This window comes from Engystomops pustulosus, chromosome 6 (assembly GCF_040894005.1).
Source record: "Engystomops pustulosus chromosome 6, aEngPut4.maternal, whole genome shotgun sequence".
Taxonomy (NCBI): domain Eukaryota; kingdom Metazoa; phylum Chordata; class Amphibia; order Anura; family Leptodactylidae; genus Engystomops; species Engystomops pustulosus.
Window position 1 is genome coordinate 79579839 of NC_092416.1, and position 10205 is coordinate 79590043.

A 10205-nucleotide genomic window follows, 5' to 3' on the forward strand; every position below is an offset into this window, starting at 1 on the left:
ACAAACAACATGTGTTGTGCATTGTTTACAAAGACAATCCTGCTGCTGCTCACAAACATTTAGGTCTAAACGCATGTGCGATGGGGAGAACCTCCTGCACTTGAACCTAATAATTTTTAGTGATTATGGTGTAGCAAGAGAGTAGAGGATATGTCATGGGAGCAGCATGGTCTCAGTAATGTATTAAGTCCAGATTAACCCCGGTACAGTAGAAAAAAATGATGTGAAATTTCCTGCAGACAGGGGAAGCTATCCATAAGAAGAATCTGCCCTGCCTGACCATCAAAATCTGAAGATTCACATTTGGATCCCAGGGCAACCAAAATTTTATACATGAGGACTGATAAAGACAGGTTGGAATTATATCTATGAAATGCTGTATTTTAGTTAATAACTATGAGTTGGAGAATATGTTATTTTGTTATTCTGAGTATATTTAAGAATCTTGTCTTCATGGGAATACCCCTTTGTCTAGCAGCTTCACACCTTCAAGATCATGTTCTTTTATGTTCATAATATGGTGGCATCCTCCATAAAAAAAAACATCAAAGTTAGATATAAATTAGCTGAATAAAGTCACAGAGGTGGAGAGAGAAGCACTAAAATCAAGCTCTCCCAACCTCTGAATTTTTACTTCTACTGTGATTGATATCATGCGCCAGGCTTCAGGAGAACCAATTAGTGATATCCATGGATGTAGGGCTATCAACTACAATGAAGCTGTGTTGTCAGACAGGGAGAGCTTGACTTTAGTCAGAAATTCTTTGCCTCTGTGACTTTACAACTAATTTACATCTCATTTTAAAGATGACATTAGCGATAATCATTTCTGGACCATGAAATTAATATGCTCTATAGGGCTTATTCTGGTTGTTTTTCTGCCTTAGGCAATGATGAAAATGTTGTCCAACCCCCCAGCAGCCCTTGTATGCTATATTCTTCTACTGAATTTACAGACCAATATTTAAAGTGTTCACCAACGTCCATACCCAGTGACGTTGACTCTCTGTGGCTGACAATACACATGTACATACAGTATTTTAGACACAGGCATTGGTGGAATCCAGTCCTTACAGGTGACCACTTGCTCCATCATGGAATGACTTTGTTACAACTTCTCCTGTGATGTGTTCAGCTCCCGAAAGCACATCTCCACACTGCGCAACAACACAACAGTCACTTACAGTATAATATCACCTAGATAACACAGTGCTCATAAAATGTATTTATATAATCTTAGTATATACTGATACCAAGTCTTAGTATATACTGCCCTCCTGATCCCAAGTGTTAATATATATGGCCCCCCATTCCAAGTCTTAGTATATACTGCCCTCCATTCCTAGTCTTAGTATATACTTATCCCCCTTCCCTTGTATAAGTGTAAATTACACCATCCCTTGATTTAGTATATACTGCTACCACCATTCCTAGTCTTAGTGTATATATATATATATATATATATATATATATATTATATATGCAACATCCCCCACCGGGGCCTAGCCTTAAAGGGGAGGCCTGGAGACAGCCGGGGCCCGCTGTACCGGAGTGGCTGGCGGTTGCGGCCTAAGCACGCTATTGTCACGGTGCTTGGTACGGGGGAACCGGAGGGCTGTCCTACAGCCTGGCAGGTCTCCAGCAGGGTGGTGTTGGCAAGAAAAGATGAGGGAGAGGCTGCTATAGCGGATCTCCCTGGGGCAACCCCTTAATGTCCCGAGTGTGAGTCTCTGGGTGATGGACAGGGTGCCGGTGATGATGGTAGTTGTAGTAGCAGGGACCAGACGGAGACAGAAGTTGAAGAAAACAACTTACAGTTCGTTTATTGCAACCGGCAGGAACTGCAGAAAACGTGTCTTTAACAGGTGGAGTACTGGAGAGGTATTTGGAGGGAGCCACAGGATGTATTTCACCAGCCTGGATGTAAGAGCCGGCTGGGAGGCAGCTGTGTCCTTAGAGGAGGCTTCAGCTCGGTCCTGGATCTCTTCAGGTATCACCCTTGAAGGTAGGATGATACCCCTTTTCCTCACTACACTAGCTCTAGTCTAATCCTCCACTTCAGGCAGGGGCTAGGCTCTTCCTGCACTGGTCTGGTGTGCTAGAGTCTCTGAGCTACTGCTCAGCTAACTACTCTCTGCTTACGTCCTGCAGACCCAGAGGGCCTGACTAGGGCCGGTCTATTCTCCCTTCTGGGAGAGACTGCTCTCTTCTCTCTCTTGGGAGAGACTTCTCTAGAACATTCCAGGCTAGGGGGTTTTATTACCTCCCTTTGGTCAGGTGGTGGCTGCTCCTCCAATTACCTCTCAGTGCACAGAGACAGGATGCAACACATATCATTGGATAATAGAAATTACATCACATATTAACATCTGCCTTGCCAGGCAGGATTAACCACTGCAATTTCCCCTTTGATCCTATAAGGACCATGTAGTGCAATGTGGTGTTACCTACAGGTGGGACGTATTCGCAAGCACTACCTCGCCATTGCATCGGCGAGGGTGTTGCATACCCCGGGGCAATTGAAAGAGCCGCCCTCGGCTCGACTACAGATGTTTTGGGGCACAGAGGGGGCTAAGGGCACTTCTAGGAAGTGCAGGCTATGTGAGGTGTAGGGACAAACCGCCCATGGTCCTGGAGACAGGCACCTGGGTTGGTGTCGGACTAAGACAAAAATAGGTAGCTGTATGACAGTTGGTCGCTGACGCCATTAAACCGAACTGTACAGTAGGAAAGGTGTGGTGTCATGTCCTGTAATCCACTCCTTGCACCAAGGCCTGTATATTTGTTTGATCAACGCTTCTTCCCTGGCGGCAATTATATGGTGTCTATCTGCATTGCATGAGCATATGCGACACGAGTACCTCCTGACTGACAACCTTACCCATGTATGAGTGGCATCCAGGTGCTATCTGTGTAACACCCCCGGTCCCCTAAAGACCCGCAGTTTACGGACTACCCCCATGTGCAAACCTCAGTTTGAGGGATCAGGTAGCGGTCAGTGTTTTACACAAAAAGACGGTCCGACACAGCCACACTACAACCTGAAAAGCCTATGAAAGGGTTAATGCAGACTACTGGCATATATGACAGTGTGCAAACAGGTTAATTCACATTGGCTTAGGAGCCCAATGGGTACACATCTTATAACGTAACGTTACAGATAGATAGGCTACTCAGAGTAGCACGATAGCAAATGTCTCTTTTCCTGCAAAGGAAAGGCATAAAAAGTGCATGCAGAATGTCCATACCTAAAAAGGAAGGCATTAAGTGCAAAATAATAGTCAATTAGCAATAGCAACTTTTCCCTGGAGTATCTGGCGAAAGTCTCTCAGAAGGTCTCTACTGACAAAGTCCATCTTCTGGGTACAGCCCTTGATGTGGGGGAAAAGTGCAATGAAAGAAGCAAAGGGTCTCCTCTATTTGGAGAGGGACAGAGTCCTTTGAAGAAATCTCTGCTGTGGCAGAGGAAGGGTGCTATCATAGCACATGACAGTAATCAGTTCAAGGTATGTCTCTTGACTGAGATAAATAAGGGTAAGAGTCTCAGGAAAGTCTCTGGCTCTTTGGGGAAAGTGGAAAAATATACACAATATGTACAAAGGACATAGTACCTGGAGAGGGCTACAGCCCTTCAGGGATTAGTCAGTATCGCTGGGTTCAGCAAAGACAGGATCCAGCTCCTGCAGGGAATCCTGTGCATCCTCAGCGGGAGTAGGTACCGGCTGGGGACACCCGGTGGCAGCAGTGGGTACTGCAGGTGCAGCAACATCCTCCGGACCTTCAGGGGGAGGAGCGCTGTCGCCCAGGGTGTCGGCTGTTCCAGCCGGGGGCTCAACTGAGCCAGGGACCACAGAGGGGTCCATGAAGAAATAGACAGAGCCCAGCGGCCGCGCCGCGGCTCCTTCCAGCTCCGGTTCTTCCGGGGCCGGGTCATCACCCCATTGGTAACCAGCCAGGGGAGATGTGGGCCTAGATGGAACCTCCGGACAAGGTTCGCTAGCCGGGATGTCTTCTCCCACAGAAGAGCCGTGGGACCTGGCAATGCTCCCAGCAGGGGAAACGGTGGGGGTGGCGCCCTGTATCATGCCCGGCCCATGGATGGCAATGGGACCCGTACTCACAATTACTGTGGATGGGGCATTCACGTGGGTGACCGCCCGGGGACTTGCAGCCGAGGAAGAAGAGGTGTTCGGAGACTCCGGCCACTCGTCGTCCTCATACCAGTCATCCTGCGGGAAGTAACGGTCCTCATCGGAGTCGGGGATCCGGATCACACCAGCCGCCCAAGGTCCTCGGGGTCCCTCTTGTAGGGAGAACTCAATGCACTCGCCTGGCTTCAGGTTGTGCTGGCTCTCCGGCAGATCAGTTCTCTTGACGGACCGGCGGGGTATAAATACTTCCCGTCCGGTGTAGTCCTGGGTGGCGAAGCCATAGCCCTTCCGCTTGTCGAAGAACCGGACCATGCCGGTGGTGCGATTCTTCTCGACCCACGCTCCAGCTGTAGATCGGCCGGCCATATACCGCTGGGCCTCCTTCTCTCGGCGTCGCTGGTCCGAGACAGCGTCTCGGAGTCGCCGGCGGGCGGCCTCACCTCGGCCTTGAGGCTGCGGAGGTTTCGGTGCTGGGGCTCGTGGCTCCGGTTCAGGTTCGGATCTCCTTGGACGACAGGTAGGTGCCGGAACAGGAGCAGGAACCACCGGAGGGTCAGGAACCACTACAGCGGGGCTAGCAGGCCGTGCAGCAGGAGTAGTAGGCCTCGGAGCAGGTGGAGCGGCCACACTAGGCCCAGGCGTTGGCTCAGCAGGAGTCGGGGCCTCCCCACGTGGCGCCTCCACGTGGACCCGCGGTACCGGGATGGTAGCCGGGATAGGGACGAGGAACCGCCCGGGTGGGATTTGGTACTGCGTCACCGTTTGGTAGCATGTCCTGGTGACGAAGGCCCGAGTCAATCCTCGGTGCAGCCGATGTCCAGCGGAGGGTCTTCGGACGGGCTGCGCAGAGACCACCACCATAGTCTCTAAGACCTCATAAAACTCCGGACGCTCCACAGGAGGGAAAGGCGGAGGACCCCACATGGCGTTGTCCTCGCTGTCCAAAGTCCACTCCAGTTCTGGCGCTTCTCTGAGGCAGGGCAGGAAGTCCGCCTCGAGCCAGTGGGAGGAGTCCAGGTCCTTCCCGCCAAGAGCTGTGGCGGGCTCTAATTTTTCCTGCGCCACAGGAGGCGGGGTTCGCGCGCTTCGCGCGTGGGTGGAGCTTGATGCGTCATCTGGGTTTCCCGCCAGTGAAGGTTTTGGCGGGCTGGAATTATTTGCTGCGCCACAGTTTCTGAGGTAAAAATCTTCAGGCGCGGCAGCGCCGGATGTAGCAGAGCTGGTACAGTTCTTGCCAGGATTAACCTCTGGAGTGCGGGAGCGGCGCTCGACAGCACGTGGCAGCAGTATAACACAGTTCATTCCAGAAACACACAAGTCCTTGGGCCTAAACCCGGATGTCAGCAGGGTTAGGCAGCACAGTCTTTTAATGAAGGAAAGTCTTTAATGCCGTAATAAGGCACAGAAGTATCAATCCTGTTCGTGACGCCACTTGCAACATCCCCCACCGGGGCCTAGCCTTAAAGGGGAGGCCTGGAGACAGCCGGGGCCCGCTGTACCGGAGTGGCTGGCGGTTGCGGCCTAAGCACGCTATTGTCACGGTGCTTGGTACGGGGGAACCGGAGGGCTGTCCTACAGCCTGGCAGGTCTCCAGCAGGGTGGTGTTGGCAAGAAAAGATGAGGGAGAGGCTGCTATAGCGGATCTCCCTGGGGCAACCCCTTAATGTCCCGAGTGTGAGTCTCTGGGTGATGGACAGGGTGCCGGTGATGATGGTAGTTGTAGTAGCAGGGACCAGACGGAGACAGAAGTTGAAGAAAACAACTTACAGTTCGTTTATTGCAACCGGCAGGAACTGCAGAAAACGTGTCTTTAACAGGTGGAGTACTGGAGAGGTATTTGGAGGGAGCCACAGGATGTATTTCACCAGCCTGGATGTAAGAGCCGGCTGGGAGGCAGCTGTGTCCTTAGAGGAGGCTTCAGCTCGGTCCTGGATCTCTTCAGGTATCACCCTTGAAGGTAGGATGATACCCCTTTTCCTCACTACACTAGCTCTAGTCTAATCCTCCACTTCAGGCAGGGGCTAGGCTCTTCCTGCACTGGTCTGGTGTGCTAGAGTCTCTGAGCTACTGCTCAGCTAACTACTCTCTGCTTACGTCCTGCAGACCCAGAGGGCCTGACTAGGACCGGTCTATTCTCCCTTCTGGGAGAGACTGCTCTCTTCTCTCTCTTGGGAGAGACTTCTCTAGAACATTCCAGGCTAGGGGGTTTTATTACCTCCCTTTGGTCAGGTGGTGGCTGCTCCTCCAATTACCTCTCAGTGCACAGAGACAGGATGCAACACATATCATTGGATAATAGAAATTACATCACATATTAACATCTGCCTTGCCAGGCAGGATTAACCACTGCAATTTCCCCTTTGATCCTATAAGGACCATGTAGTGCAATGTGGTGTTACCTACAGGTGGGACGTATTCGCAAGCACTACCTCGCCATTGCATCGGCGAGGGTGTTGCATATATATATATATAATTATAGCCTCCCCGTGCTTATATATAATATAATGCGGCCAGTTAAATAATAAGCAGATACTCACCTTCCTGAGCTCCCACCTCGTGGCCATCCTCCTCTTCTCCCGGCCGGAGGACACAGACGCCTTGTTATGATGTCAGGCTGCCTACATCCCCAGAGTCCATGGGGATAGCCCACATTATACTCCTGATGCTCTGGAAGGTGTTAGGTTGCTTGACAAAATACTGATAATGGTGTATTAGGCCAATTTCTGCAGGTTCTCTGTAACACCAGGTGGCGCTATACTATGCTATGGAGATGTAACAACCCTTCACTGCATTTTTAACAGCATGTAAATGTAATTTTCCATTTTTACGATCTACAACAACCCCTAAAATGTGCATTTAATCCTTCTATTCTGACTGTGGTTCTGTAGTGTATACAAGTGTTAAAGCTTTCCATCACACAGTGCATATCTTACAGGTTATCTAATCATACATACCCGGCTGCCTGAACTCTTCACATGTGGCAGTCTGTAATTTACGTCATTTCTTATGCTGTACTGAGGTAAGCAAACACTTAAGTAAGATCAAGTAGCAGAGAAGAAAACTAAACCACATAAATGAAACAATTCCAAGATGTCTATCCTGTACCCTTTCTTCATGGTTGTATATAGGGAATATTAATATGAGCTGTCATATGGCAATCATTGGTGTAGATATGGAAATTATATCAAACAGGTGCAGCAAATTGTTGAAGCATCAGTCCACTATTTTTTCCATGCATATGATAAATTTGGGGTGGGGTATTATTTAAAGTGTAACTCATGTTGACCATGTTCCTCATGTCTCATGTGCAGATCAAATTGTATTAATGAGCCTTCAATATCTTTTTCATTGAGACATATTGACAGATAAAGTGTGCTTTTCAGATTGGAGATGAATAGAACAATTCTGTCTTGCCACCCACAGAATGTGTGAGCATCACTTATCTAGATATAAAGATGGAATTAAGCTTCCTACACATGACTAATGCAGTTCATGAAACTGTATTGAAAGTGTGAATGCTACATAACTGACTGTAGTACATCTCCAACCATGATCCTTTCCACAGCTCCAAGCAGTACCAACACTCCCACTCTCAGAGATATAGGCATCTTTTGGCCTCATGTAGGCATTTTTTGGGTCTGGGCATTGTGACTGTGGTGATCTTATTAAATTATGTTAATAAACCTATATGGCTATGGGGGGCGTTACCAGAAAACCTTCGTGCTGTAGCTTCATAGACTGTTACACTGTGCAAGAGCACTTTACTCCTTAAAATTTGTGCTAAAACTCACTGCTACCATGAGATTACAGGAGGTAGAGGGAGGAGGGAAGTATTTAGGCAGCGAGTTAAAGGGCAATGCCCCGCATATCATGTCTAGCTCATTAGCATTAGTTTAAAGTCGATTTTACAAGGAAGGAGGCCATGGATAACAAATATAAGAAGATTACCATAGTCATAGTGCCTGAATCTATGAGTAAGTGCCTCTGGTTTATCATGCTTGATTTTGATGGTAGATTTCCTTTAAGCCATCCTTCCGGTTATCAGCAGTTAGCAGTCATACCATGAACCAACTATCATAGAGACAGGTAATAAATGTTTGTAGTGGGACAACACTTTTAAAACCTATGTTTTGCAACTTTTTCTTACAACGCTGCATCAGTTTTCATTGTCTGTTGGCTTTTACAATGTGAGGCAGCTGTTTTTACTTTGTTGCCTTGTTTTTAGGAATGCTGATCCTTACAGGTAGTTGATTGTTACAGATACTACTGTAATCAATGCAAAAGTCAAAGCAGTTCTTTAAGCAAAACAAGGAGAATATGCCAGCTCACCACATGATGAATGTTATCTCAAACCGTGCAGTGCATCTTACACTGATGCAGTGCCTGAAACATGTTGGTTCCCTCACTGATATCTGAAGCTCCGGATTTTAACTTGTCAAGCATGAAATAAAAGTATACTTGTTTTTTTTCCCCTAGATTTGGATCTACTTTGTTCAGAATATAGAAGTTATGTGTCATGTCAAAAGGCTGTGGAAATGAGTCTGCTGCATTACACAGTATAAATAGGATTATTAAAGAAAATAAAAGTGCCTCTTTTTAGGTCCATAGATGAACACTAATGAAGGGCCAGTACTACATTTAAAAAAAGTTAAAAAATTTAAGTTTGGAGGAGAATCTACTGAGCAAAGTTTATCTCTAACTCAAAAGCAGCAGCTGACAGACACCAAGCATTGCTCATTTGCCTTTCTTGGGCTGCAAGAACAGATACATGGTCCTTGAGACATCAATGTATCATAAATTTTTGTTCCCGGAATCTGCATTTTATTTCTTGAAGTATGCATATGATCCCTCTACCTAGCATGAGAAGTCTTAATCCCTGTAAAGTATATAGCATTCTAAGTGTCAATTCAGATTGAGCAATAACACAGCTGAAACCTATTTTAAGAATAAGAACCCATTTCACCATCGGTTATTATATGATATGAAAATCTAACAAACTGAATCACTGTTGTGCATGTGATGGATTTATTCAGTGCTATAAGGTATGTTTAGTTTTACATGAAACAAATTTAAAGGGAATTTACAAGCAAAATTAATGAATATGAAGCAGCGTCATAATTTCCTCCGGCACCTTAGGTCTGCATTTGTACGTTAAAGGGTATTCCCATCAGGGCATTTACATTTAATTAAAAACATTTGTCATATGTAAACATTTCTGCAATTGGATGTTAATAAAAAAATGTTCCTGTGTGGAGATAATTTCTCATAAATGTAGTCATGTTGTCCCTTAGAAACCAGATTCCTCGGACCACCTAACACTCTGGCAGCGGTGGCCAGACATGCGCTATAGAGTCCTGCCAGACCACCTCGATTCAGCAATCATTACCACAGAACGGCTGACGGACATGCAGTAACTCCCGGACATTTCATATACAAAAACTATTTTTTCTTTGTGCAATCTCTCCAGTAGAGGTGGCCGTATCCAAGGAAGCTCTCTTGTTTCTAAGGGACAACATGACTACATTTATGAGAAATTATCTTCACACGGGAACATTTTTTTGAATAACATCTAATTGAAGAAATGTTTATAAATGGCAGATTAATGAAACTGAATGTGAGTGCCCAGACGAGAATACCCCTTTAATATTTTTTAGGGGCTGGTTTTCATGAAAAAATCCATCGGCTCACACTTGTGATCAGCCCATATTCCCCCAACTCCATTATCCTCCGGCCCAGCCTGAAAGCTGGTGACGTCACTAGGCTCTCGGCAATTCCCATACATGTACCAACGGCTCTTCATTGGAGGTGTAATATCAACAATGATATGCCGACACCTGGTAACATCACTTGGCTGGAGCATGAAGGAAGAAGGGAAACAAAGGCTTCTGAGAGTGCATAAGTGTTTGCCAGTGGAGCCAGGAGGGGCTCTGGTGATGCCCCCCAAAGCCCTCAGGCTCATTAGCATGTTTTAAGTGATTTTTTTTTTACCGAAAACCACCCCTGAAGGAGAAAAACCCAGGCCTTGGGTACAAGTAGGAAAAGGTAAGTGATGCT